The sequence below is a fragment of the Centrocercus urophasianus genome, unplaced genomic scaffold, assembly GCF_019232065.1.
Source record: "Centrocercus urophasianus isolate 14NV4802_14NV808 unplaced genomic scaffold, USGS_Curo_1.0 seq_14, whole genome shotgun sequence".
Classification (NCBI taxonomy): domain Eukaryota; kingdom Metazoa; phylum Chordata; class Aves; order Galliformes; family Phasianidae; genus Centrocercus; species Centrocercus urophasianus.
In genome coordinates this window covers 36,779,836-36,792,703 of record NW_024884586.1, presented here as the reverse complement: position 1 = coordinate 36,792,703, position 12,868 = coordinate 36,779,836, and the positions used below count along the sequence as shown (strand labels likewise).

Genomic DNA, 12,868 nt, shown 5'->3' with positions numbered 1-12,868 from the left:
CATGTGTATGTGTGTACAGCTAGATTTATAGACTCTCTTTAAAATGTAACCACTTCAGGTCCTGCTGAAGTAGCAGGAAACAAGCGGGGATTGTTCCACCTGCATAACTGGCCTTCAGCTTCCCCATGTTCAGATATGCTTTGCAATGCCAGAGGGACTCACCTATGCCTCGAGCTCAGCTGTTTCTTGGGGCAGGTGTGGGAATTCAGAGGGTTGATCTTTGGAGCACTGCAAAGCAGGAAGGAAGCTAATACTGCAAAGAGTATTTCCTTTGGCAAGTGCAACCCCCTTCCCTGTGCCAGGACCCCTCTGTGAACCAGAGCCTTCAGGGCAGCAGTACTGGCTGCAGCACAAAGCCATGCTTAGTACTGTGATTTTTTTTTTTGTGTGTGTGTGTGTATTTTTCTCTCCTTTAGATATGGCTAGATCTCTAGCAACCTACTGTAGCTTTGCTACAGCTTTGCTCTGCTTGCTTCAGCAGAGCTTCGTCAATTTGGAGTAGCTGAGGGCGTAACACTTAGTCCAGAGAGATGAAATGCTTTGTTCAGATACCAGTACCTTATTGGAGCTGGGAACAGCACACACGTGAAATGTTCACAGTAAGAGCTTATCTTCATGTGCTACTTGCTACCAGAACAGTCTGGAGATCTGCAGGAGGTGCCCTTCAGTAGCTGAAATGGTAGAACTGCTTTTTCAGTGATGAGAAATAACATTTCTGAGCTCACTGAGTACATATCTTCGTATTCTGGAAGGAATCACCCTGCCTTTGGGTACCCTGTGATTTAATTTCCTTTAGTTTTCAACTTCTTACTACAACTGTTCTGTTACCAGCCTTTGCTTTTTCATATAAATACAGCTTATTTCAGTTTTTTGAAGTCATCCTGCCTGATATTCCTACTCTTTGCTGCCTGGTGATACTTCCTAAATTTGTGACATCAAAAAACTTTCTTAATATCAATTTGTATTTTAAATTTAACTTTTGTTTTGCATATACTTCTAATGAAAATGTTGTACAAGAGCAGTCCTTGAATGGTACTTTTTGTCCCTCCTTGTGTGGAAAGCTCTGTTGGTGTGATCCTTTCTTTTCCATCAAAGCCTGCTGTCCTGTTGCTCTGGCCTGATCACTGCCTACTGCATAGTTGTGCTGTGAATTGCACAGGCTGATTTAAATAGTAAATTACGACATGATGCTATTGTGAACACTGTGCTAAAGTCCAAATAACTGTAATTTTCTTTTTTGTTGTTGTTTTCCCTTTGGGGATAAATAGCAGATAAAAAATGTCTGAGCTTACAAGAAGTTTTCCCCCCACATATATTTTAAAATTATCCTGGCAAAAGGATGTACAGCTGCCTGGATAACTTTTCATTTTCCCAGTGTAGTTGTTACCTGTGTTGTTTCCCAGGAAGCCTGTGCCCCTTTATGGTGGTATTCAGTGTCCTAGTTGCTCAGAACTGAGAGGGCGTTCATCCCCTGCTGGTCCATTCATCCCCATCTAAACAGCTAGCACTTCCAATTTCTCTTCCATTATCCATCCTTTAAATATAGTCTATCCTCCATTAAATTCAGTATCATCTTATTACAGAAAACAGAAGTAAAGTATCCATTTATGTTTGATTCTCTCTGATCTTTACATCATTCCCATCAGTTCCGTGTTTGTGCCTCAGTCTACTTTTATTTATATAAATTAGGAGCCATTTGTTACTTTAATTTCCTTTGCAGTGCTTCACTTTCAGCATTTTCCACTGTGTTTCTATGCTCTCTGAGCTCCAAGTCAGTTTTCCTATCTTATGCTTCTCCCTTTCCATGGCATGTATGTGCTCAGATTGCTTGGACTTAGTGACCAGTTTGGCTTTGTTTTGAGGTATGAGGTTTTGTGGCAAGAAACATGTCCCACATGCATTGGCCCCATCCTTTGGTGGTTGTGGCACTGTGAGTGGGGTCATTTCCACTACTTGGAGTGTGACAGAGGAAACCAGAGCTTGGCAGTGCCTTAGATATTTGCTAGGAGATAAATAGGTCAACATATTTCAGGACTGCACTGGCAACCTGGTATGTCTGATCTCTCTGTGAGTAATAGCCATTTTGAAGTGATTATTCATCCTGTTAGATCTGAAGTATTTCTCTAGAAGTGTTGTTTTTTTGCCCTTCTAACTTAGGAGAAGGTTTCTTTGATCTGAATGTCAAGTCCTTTTTAAATTGAAGTCCTTGAGTTATTTGGTCAACTTATTTTCACTAGTTGTTTCCTGGTAGTTCAATAAATAGTAGCAGATCTATTTTTGTTGATTCTTTGATTTAATTTTAAGTGAGCCAGCCCATGCTTGTTTGCTGCAGAATTCTTGTCTATGATTAGCTCTTGCATGATGTATTCTCTGCTCACCGAAACCAGGTCTTAAATGCAGCTCTCTGTAATCATAGAATCGCAAGGTTGGAAACTACCTTCAAGATCATCTAGTCCAACCATCGAATTGACTCCTTGGTAAAGAGATCTGACGCTCTCACTGAGCACCTGGACCACAGTACTGCTGGCTGCACTTACTCTGCAGTGTAGGCATTGGATATGGTACTGCTGTAAATGCATCATGGAACTGACGCCCTTCCTGATGCTGTTCTCCAGTTGCTCAAAGGTTCAATAGAACCAACTTTTACTGTCATTCCTTGGAATCATTCTGGCTTGAAGAGATTCGCCTTCGGCCTGTGCTGCCTTGTCTTTGCTTTATAACCTATCACACTGTGGTGTTACAACATCCATCTGCCGAGATAATCTTTATTTCCATCTTTCCTGAACAGCATGTACCTTTCAAGGATTTGCAGAGCACAGGTAAATAGAGTAGCTTTTAGGACAGTGTTTTTGTTACGCCTTTCAAGTTTTTTTTATTCTGCCATAGTGGAGGCTGAGTAGCCATTTCTCCAGCTTTTCTTAACCTTATTTCCTGCCTTAGGCTGGCAGGGAATAGAGGTGTGTACTTTCACAATAATTACGTGGGGTTTCTCATGCTGAATTTTACTGTGGGATTCCAACCATAATAATTCTTTTTAAAAAAATTTTAAAGGATTGCTTTCCAAATGTGCCAAAAAAAAAAAAAATATAGCATAAAATCTTCCCCTCTAAACCTGTTTGTCTTGTCTGAGGAGCAGGTATTTCAGGGTCTTCATTAGGAATATCTGAGCTCTACAAATGCCATGCTAGTGTTTGCCTTTGCTCTGGTTGAAGCCAATGCTCTTAGCATGTTCACCACATGTTCACCACCTTCCCTGTCTGAGATGTGGCAGAGACAGCAACCTCCTTGGGTTTTCCCCATCCTTTATTGTGTATTCCACTATCCATCTGCTATGAATCACTCATAAACCTAGCCTAATCATGACAAATATGTGAAGAACTAATTTGTTGTTCATAGGATGAGATGAATTATGTTGAATAATGAAGGCACTGATGCCACTAACTTGGTTTGATTTGTATACGTTTAGACACATTTAAAGTCAATGGAGAAGTATTTGCAACTTGCAAAGCTCAAATGTTTCCTGGTTATTATCTTCCCTTTTGTAATAATCAAATTCATTTGCAACTAACCACAACAAAGCAGCCCAATAACAAAAGATTTATATTGTGTTGGCAGTTGAAATGGTCATTTGATTTCCAATGGGAGTCTCTTGCCGGGTAGATCCTCAGCAGTGCTCATTTTCAGGTCTACCTATTTATGCAATCTGTATGATTTACCATGCCACAGAGAAGAGTCTATTACAGCTTCTGCAAGTAAAGTAGATGCTACGTTAGATAGCCAAGTTTCCTAGAGCTATTAGCCATATAAATACAAGATGAATTGTTTTCCTTGCGTTAGGAAATCAAGGTGAGACTGCTACAAACAATAACAATATATCAATGTCTTTAGTTTTCTATTAAGCTCCATTTGCCTGCAGCTCTTCCAGCTGAGGGCAGAGTAGGTTGACCAGCTCAAGGAAGTAACATTTCTAACATCCCAATTCAAAAGGGTACAGGGCCATATTGTGGAAAAGAAGCTTGTATATTATAATGTTTTCTTGAATCAAGAACTTGATGTCAATCATGCTTTTCAGTTGTAGAAGCCTGTTGTTTATTGCAGCAGCACGTTTTGTGCAAGTTCCTTCCTGATTTATGATGATTCACATTGATAGACTTCTAGTCTATGACACTGCCATTGCAAATGATAATTTATAACAGCTTTAGCTCTGCTCTTTCAGTGCTGGCTTTCAAGGACTGGAGCCAAGAGCTATTCAACAGAAGTAAATCTGGGAGGAAGTTCACTTACTATGAATATTAATTAATGTTTATATACTACAGTTTATTTTGTTATGCAGTGATTTAATTCAGACAATCCAGAATAGTGCTGTATGGTAGAAGAGAATCAGTAGCCGTGTGCTCAATTCATTTCAGAGATAAACCTGCTTCCATTCATTTTCTTTTATGGCATAACCTGAAAACAAGCTTTAGTCAATGTGGCAGAAAGGAGTGTGTGTAAGGTGGTGACAAGTGGTGCTTCTGTATTCTCTGTAATTATGCAATAAAGAGGAGATGTTCAGATTCACCTCCAAGCCCTTCCCCAGTTTTGCTCTTCCCATGTGAGAGTTAACCTCTTCACTTTGCTGCTTTCTTCTTATTCAAACTAATCATCTCCTTGTAGAGATGCTAGTGGAAATGATTGAGACAAAGGGGTGTAGCATCATCTTGATGCTGAAGAGCTTTCAGAGGAGGTAAGTGCGTGACTTCCCAGCAGAACGAGAGAAGAATACACAGCTGAAAAATCTTTCTTCATTTCTAAGAAAAACAGGAATGGCCAGGTCACTGCTGGTTACGAACATGCTTGTATTTTTTGTGTAGCACTGTTTTATATTTTGTAATCAAAAGCCAGTATTTTATTGGGCTATACTCTCAAAAGGTCTCATCTCAAAATACTCTCATATAAAAATCTGTCGTAAGAATAAAACCCCAATGGAGACTATTAGCCCCAGCATTTTTTTTTTCCTGACATCAGCTCTTCCCTGCCTTAAAGTATGACCCCAAAGCCCCGAGCTCACCACTAAGGAGGCTGGATGTGGAAGCCAGGCAGCAGAGCCTGTTGGGTCCAAGCCCTCTTTGTAATAGGGAGAGGTGGCTGTGGCTCCAGTCTCTGGGCTGCCTCTCTCCCTCTGCCTGCAGAGCGCAGCCATGGCCCCTCAGAAGGCTGCTGCTGATGCCTGTCCTTGCCCAGTGGGCACACCAGCCTAAGGAGACCATTCCATGCATGGTACAGCAGATAAGCCATAGTTTGTGCCTACTTCAGTAAGTAGCTCGACAGTGTAGCATATCACTGTAATGGAGGAAAAAAAACCTTATTCCTTTAAATTAGATGTTAGGAATTATAGCTGGACCTTTGAGGTGAAGGAAATTCGATCCATTCAAGGGGCACAGAACAGCCTTCAGTGCATTGCACAGCCTAAGGAGAGAGCAGTGTTGCCCACTGTATTTACTATCATGTTTGTTTTGGGAGCTAAATTATTCTTACTAATTCTGCTAGCAGTGTAATATGCTGTCTCAGTAATGGAAAGCATATGAAAGCAAGCAGATGGCGAGAGCAGAAAAAACCCAAGCATGTCCTGATAATGTAGTAAGCAAGTTCATTTTTTTGGCATTAGGCTTTCATAACCGAGGCATGGTGATAACAAGTACAGACACATTTTTAAAGCACAGTTCATCAAAAAATATAGCCGGTTTCATTGCAGAGCAATGGAAGATTACTTTGAGACTCTTATATAGATAAAAGCTAGATGTGAATGTTGTTGAATTAGACCCATCATTTATTATTGCTGGCAGATGATTGACAGCAGATACTGGTCTCAGCGATGCCATCACAGTCCTGTGATCACTCATATCTTCATGAATGTAGAGTTTCTCACCCATTCATTTGCAAATATGTAGCCACCTTGTACTCCAGAAAAAAACACAGATGCTTAGATACAGGGTGTTATTGGAGTGGGCAGTACTGGAAATTCCAAGTATTTTATTTTGCTTCAAAAGTATTCAGTCTCTGGTTGGAAGTTGTGAAGTTCAAGGTTGCTGCTTCTTAAATATCTGCGTATCTGCAGCATGCGTGGATCCCACCTGGCTTTGGCCCCATTCCCTGTGAGGAGGGCAGCGCGTGGGGAGTGCTCTGTGCTCAGTATGGCTGGAGAAGAGTGGCCTTGCCTTGCTGCTGAAGCAAACAGCACTAGCATGCAGTTTTGGGAGGGAGGGGGGAAGGTGGAACCAGCCTGACTACTTCCAAACCACTTTTTTTTTTTTTTTTTTAAAGTCTCTCAGGTCAAAATATGGGCAGAAGCAAGACCAGATTCACTGTTTACACAATGTATCATTTTAAGGTTCTTCAGAGAAGTAATACATTAATTTTTGTTATGATTTCATTTTGAAGCAATGCAGCTGCATCTTTGTGTGACATCTCAAGTGGCTCCAGCCACGCGCTGTGAGATGTGGCAGCAAGCAAGGCCCTGTCTTTAGCTTCCAGGAGTTTGGTTCAGAGGGAGTAAAGGCAGAGAAGCTGCCAACGCTGCTGTGTGGGGAGCAGGTGCCAGTTCAGGGAGTGAACAGAACTGAGCAGTGATCTCTTCTGCAGGGAATGGTGTGAGGAGAGACAGCCTCCTTTCTCATGAAACTGTGTAATTGGTACAATGCTTGTTTTTCATCATTCAATAACGCAGCATGTTAAGTAATGCAAGGTTTTTTTTAATATTTCATATACATCTGGTTCATTCCTGATTTGAAGAACCAAAGGCAAGAAAGCCTTTCTGATTGCTTGCTCCATCTGAGAGCCTTGCTCTTGCTGCTTCCTGAGAAAAGTTGTCTCCCTTTATCTTTTTTTAGTAATGGATGCTGATTTAACCTCCTGGGAGATTGTGTTTTTTCTTCTGTGTTGTCTTTAGTGTCTCCAGGAAGTGGCAGGGGGTATTGCTCAGGAGATGCCTTTGGTGGCATTAATGGTTCTGTGTTAGGGTGGAGGCTGGTCACAAGCTGTGTCCTTCAGGGGTCGATCTTGGGACCAGTGCTCTTCCACATCATTATCAGTGACACAGACAATGGCATAGAGTGCACCCTCAGAAAGTTTGCGGATGACACCAAGAATTGATACATTAGAGGGAAGGGAAGCCATCTAGAGGGGCAAGCTGGAGGAGTGGGACCATGAAAACTTAATGAGGTTCAATAAGGGCAAGTGCAAGGTGCTGCACTTGGGTTGGAGCAATCCAGATATTTACACAAACTGGGGGAACATTTTGAGAGCAGCCCTGTGGAAAAGGACTTGAGGGTCCTGGTGGATGAGAAGCTGGACATGTGAGCCAGCAGTGTGCACTTGCAGCCTGGAAGGCCAACTGTGTTCTGGGCTGCTTTAAAAAAGGGGTAGCTAGTAGGGAGAGGGGATGATTGTCCCCCTCTACTTGGCTCTTCTGAGGCCCTATCTGGAGTACGGCATCCTGGCCTGGGGCGCCCAGTAAAGGAAGGATGTGGAGCTCTTCGAGTGGATCCAGAGGAGGGCCACTAAGGTGATCAGTGAGCTGGAGCACCTCTCCTTTGAGGAAAGTTTGAGGGAACTGGGATTGTTTAGCTTTGAGTAGGGAAGGCTCTGGGGTGATTGTGGTTATTGTGGCCTTCCAGTACTTGAAGGGAGCATATAAACAGGAGGGGAGTGGCTGTTTATGAGGGTGGATAGTGATAGGATAAGGGGGCATGGTCTTAAACTGAGACAGGGGAGGTTTAAGTTAGATATTAGGAGGAAGCTTTTCACTCAGAGGGTGGTAACACTGGAACAGGTTGCTCAAGGAGGTTGTGGATGCTCCATCCTTGGAGGCATTCAAGGCCAGGCTGGATGTGGCTCTGGGCAGCCTGGTCTGGTGGTTGGTGACCCTGCACATAGGGGGTTGAAACTAGATGATCATTGTGGTCCTTTTCAACACAGGCCATTCTATGATGGCCCCATGTCCTCTCTGTTTCGGTACCCAGGCAGGAGGTGGGACTACTGTTGCACCTTGTTCCCAGCTGTTTTCTGCTCCCAAGGCTGTGCCACCTATCTCATTGCTGTGGCTGCTTCTTGTGGGGTCTGGGAACAGATGCAAAAACCAGGTGACACAGGAATGCTTTGCTGCCAGTGCAGGGTCTGAGGCTATATCATGGTGGAGTCTGGGCAGGAGCTGATCTGCTCAGCAAGGATGGGATAGGACAGGGTCTGCTCTAATGCTGAGGGCCCAGCTCCAACCTCTGGGGGTGGGAGAGCCTGGTGCTGACAGCCAGAGGTCAGGGCACATTGCTTCCTTCTGCTGCAGTGTCTCTGCTATCTGCAAATCCCTCCAGCAGTGGCACCCACTTGTTCCCACTTTCTTTAGGCTAAAGCCATTGGATCTGTCTTCAAAGCAAAGTGTTGCTCTCCCTGTGGAAAAATCTTGGTCTTGCTCAATCACCACATCAAGAACTTTCACTGCACTGTCTGTAAGCAACTGTTATTTTTGGTGTTTGTCCTGCAGTGAGCCATAGCGTTTTGTGTCACCATACTTCTAGACAAGGCTGTGAAAGCAGTAGAGGACTTTTTCAACAACTGATGCCTGATGCTGCTGCTCAAAGCCAGCACAAAGTCTTCCCACTGCCAGGCCTGCCTGCCCAGGGCTGCTGTGTGCTGCTTTATTTCTAGGGTTAGAGGGGGAGGAGGGAACTGTATCTGGGTATTTCAGTTAGCTAATAATAATGGAAACAAGTGGCATTATGGCCACTTCCTAAACAGAGGCGCCTGTAGAGTTCTGACCCTGTTGGGGAGCGCTAAGCAGGGACTCATCAGGCCAAGTTGTCACTGCAACTGTGCTGGGCAGCCCAGGAGTCCACTGGCTCCTTGTAGGGGTGCTGGAGTAGGCTGGGAGCATCACTCCCCTTCCACTGTCCATGCACTACTGGAAGTGCCACAGCCCTGCTATGCACAAAACCTTTCTGAAGTCTTTTGACTCAGTCTCACACATCTGAGTCTTGTAACCTTGCTGCTGGTTCATTTACAGGAGGGACAGAATATATTACAGCGCCAAAATCTCATGGGCAAAAAGGTCCTAGCACCTGCTGGCTGGAGCCCATAGGCTGTGACCTTTCATCTTCTCCAGTGTTGCTCTTTCCCACAGAGGAAAATACAAACATGTAAAGAATTCCTGTTATTTCAAATATTTCACCATGGTGTTATCTAGCCTAGTCTAAACAATGGTCCCACTTGCTTTTGAGAGTTGTACTCTGCAGGGGAAAACGGTAACAAATGTTATTCCCAACATGTTCACCCCCCACCACAGGGATACAGATAGTTGTGATGTGGAGTGGCAGTATGCTCCTGAAAGCATCAATCCAGATATATATTAGCTGAAAAAACAGAGAGAAGAAATTGCCCCCCTTGATGTATTCCAAACTGATCCACCCAGAGGAAGATCCACGCTGTGATGCTCCTATCCTGGATGTGCCGCCACTTAATGCAGGAAGTGGATCACATCCAAGGCTCTGGGAATGTGTGGAATGCGTCACTTGCCCCATTGCCTTAAAAACAATAAATCTCTAAAACCTCACTAAAAACTGTAATTCTCCAAAAGCTGCAGCCATGGCAATTATTTGCTTTCATATTCACTGACCCAATGGAGGAACCATGCTGTGAACACCCTGACTCTAGTGTCAAATGCCTGGGCAGCCAGACTCAGATGTCCAAACACAGCCAGACTTCAGCCTGAGTACAGATAGCAAAGCTTATTATGACTAAATTTATGGCAGCCTGAGCCTGAATGTGAACTCACCCACTGTGTTACCAGAGATCTGAACCTGGATTTGGCTCCCTAAATAGCATGGGTCTAGGTCTTGAAATTACCCAGTTGTTGGCTGAGTCTGCTCTGGAGCTGGAGATTTATTTCTTCAGGAGGCAGGAAAACACATTGTGTTGCCAAACTACTTCCAGTCTTTCCCAGAATTACAAGTCAGGGGATGGTGGGTAAGTCTTGTGATTTTCATCCTACAATCTAAACCAGATGGGCGACTCTCACAGCATAAATATTTAAGCAAAGAAAAGCAAAAAAACTGGCAGAAAAGTTCAGTTTCCTAATTAATTGCGTTATTATGAACTTGCACTATTTAACAAGATGTGCATAAAGCTGTTTTACGGGATATCTCGATCACCTTCTTTGATTCATCTCAATAAAATCTGGAATTTTTGTTTTTCTCGGAGATAATGAAGTAATTGTAGAATAATAACGTGGCTGTGGTTATTGGAAACAGAAAGATCTCAGCTTCCAGAAGAAAAGATTCTCTTGGTGAAGCTCATGCTATATGAATCCAAAAATACAAATAAGTAGAGGTGATCCAGATAGCCTGTGTTACTAACGTCAGCCCAGGTGAGGTTGACCAAGCAGAGCGTGGGCTGTGGGATGTGAGGACAGGGTGAGTAGAAAATCTGTGCTAGGCTTCCTGGTCCCTGTCCCTGGCAGAGTAACCAGCAGGCCTCTGGTCACCCACTGCTCAGCACCACAGGCCCGTTGCTTGTGTCAAGTATTTGGGATAAGAACTTTGAGGTTTCCTTTTTGGAGAAGCGTTGTAAAGATACAAAGCCTGAGAGCCATCTTCAAGGTGGAAGAGCTGTGTGGGAGACCCTGAATGTGGGTGACTCGGTCACTGTTAGTGTTGATGTGAGGTGATTTATCTGCACCAGACCTGGAGACACAGATGCTGTACCTGAAAACCTAGAGGACAGGGGATGTGGAACAGGGAGAGTGGGAGAATAGAGTGGGAAATGGACACCAGCATGAGTGTAGAGGGGAGCAGGCATTGTTTGGCTTTAGGCTAGACCTAGAATGGCCAGGAAGACTGCATCCTACTGGCTGTAACCAAAATAGTGCCTGTAACTACTGAGCACGGTTCAGGATGTTGAATCAAAGAACAGGAATGAGAGAATTGGTTTTACATACATCACAGAGCAGCCTGCTCCCCAGCCGTCCCCTCAGACAGGTACGCAGGACAAAGCTTGGCAGTACCAGAGCAGCTTTATGAATGTTTTCTTGCAGTTTTACATTATTCTAAAATCTGCCTTGGTCACTGCTGAGTAGTGGTCAGTTTTCTTCCCTCTGGCAGTAAAGCACGTACTGCCTTGGATCCCAGTTCCACGAAGTTAACAGAAGCCCTTCTCCTTATTTTTTTCTTTCAGTCTTCCAGCATTTCTGCCACTGAAGATCCTCTTCTCTGGCTTCAAGTCGAAAAATCTTTGTGGCAGATTTGGCATTGCCTGTAATAATTTATGAATGTGATGTGCTGACATGTTTACTGTGTGCATACATTGAGCTACTTCAATCGCTGGCTTGTCAGGAAGTGTACCCAGGGGAGAACAGATGAATCCAGGCATGTGGTTTGGAGGAAACACTGGGGAGCTGAAGCAAACGCCCTTTGCTGTGATATTTTGGCTGGGCTTCTGCTGGGCTCAGAGGAGAGGTTTCCCTTGGAAGACATGGGTGCCTGTGAAGGAAGGCATGGAAGATCCTGGGGAATTCACAGTGAACCATTTAAATGGAGGTTTTGGAGAGCAAGAACTCCAAAGAAACTGAAAGTGCTCAGATCTGCAGTTATCTAATTCAGTACGTGTTGGCAAGACTACAAGATAAAGTGGATGTGGAATATTTTTTTAACTGCTGTGCCTTATTTCAGTGGTTAAATGGCTTTTCTATTTTATAAACATCATTTAGGTTGCACAAGAGAGCTGAATGCCTCTGTTCCCATGCCCATGTGGGAGCATGGTGATTGCGCTGGGTAGGCTGGCTGAAGTTTGGCAAAACCACCTCAGCCTGCCTGCAGGAAGGTGAGAACTTGAGGGCTGGCAAAGGCAGAGGGGAAGAAAGACCACTGACAGCTGAGGTCCAACAGTAACCATAACAATACCATCATCTTTCTTAAAAGTCCCAGCACGTAATTCTACTAATGACTTTTATTAAACATTTAAGCCTTAGCCTTCAAGTGATTCATATTTGTTACAAAATACCATCCCATTAACACAAAGTACAAGCCGAAACAAAGTTAATGAGCCCTAATGCTTGCCAGATAATTCAAAGTTTAAGAGTGATATTAACAAAAATAAAATAAGGAAGAAATCTACTTTCATTGTCCACCAGAGAACTTGAGTTTTATCCTTCTGGTTCATAAAAACATGTCTATTGCTCAAGTGGCTCTTACACTGTTATTAAAGTTGTTCCAGAGCACATAGATGTGCATAATTAAGTACCCTTCTGTTACATAAGGGCCTGCCTCACTGTCCAAGGGGAATGTGAGGGGCTTTTATTCATGGCATCAAAGAGAATGGCAATACCCTCATCCCCTTGTACTTCACTGTGTTGGCTGGGCTTGGTCCCACATGGTGCAGTGCCCAGGACACAGCACTGGCAGAAGGACTGGGCTCTGTATGCCTGGAGGCAATAGGAACATGGCCTGAAACGTACTTGAATGTTTGTCTTATGGAAATCTTCAACAGAACTCAAATCAAGCATACAAAACACTGAGAAACTGCAAAAGGTCATTACATGTCTGAAAGTGTAGACTGAGATATTTTTAATTGTCTGTTTTTGCAGTCAGATACTAATGGCAAATGGGGAAATGGAGTAAAAATTGCTGGTATCTCCCTTGAAAGCACATGATGTTGCTCAAAGTTCTCCTAGTTTTATCTGTGTGTTCCAGTGAAGAGACTAAACACAAGAAACTGAAAGGGACATCAGTAAAGTTGTAAAGTGCCATTTTGGAAGGGATGAACAAGCACTGTATAGTGACCAATTTGCTACCAGAGTTACATTCCTTGTCAACTGGCTCCCACAAAGCAGATATTAACCCTG

At 43.6% G+C, this 12,868-nt stretch overlaps 1 protein-coding gene across 6 annotated transcripts in view; it reads left to right on the top strand.

The window, feature by feature from the left end:
• The window catches only part of EFCAB11 (EF-hand calcium binding domain 11), a 97,851-nt gene extending 85,768 nt beyond the window's left edge, over window positions 1-12,083 (top strand). For 5 of the 6 annotated variants that reach the window (XM_042814186.1, XM_042814180.1, XM_042814177.1 and 2 more), the window contains one exon: window positions 2,417-2,885. The gene's annotated coding sequence lies outside the window, so the exon portion shown is untranslated. Of the gene's footprint in view, window positions 1-2,416; window positions 2,886-11,202 lie in introns of those variants that run through there. The other variant, XM_042814179.1, reaches the window with a different exon arrangement.
• The last annotated feature ends 785 nt before the right edge of the window (window positions 12,084-12,868 follow it).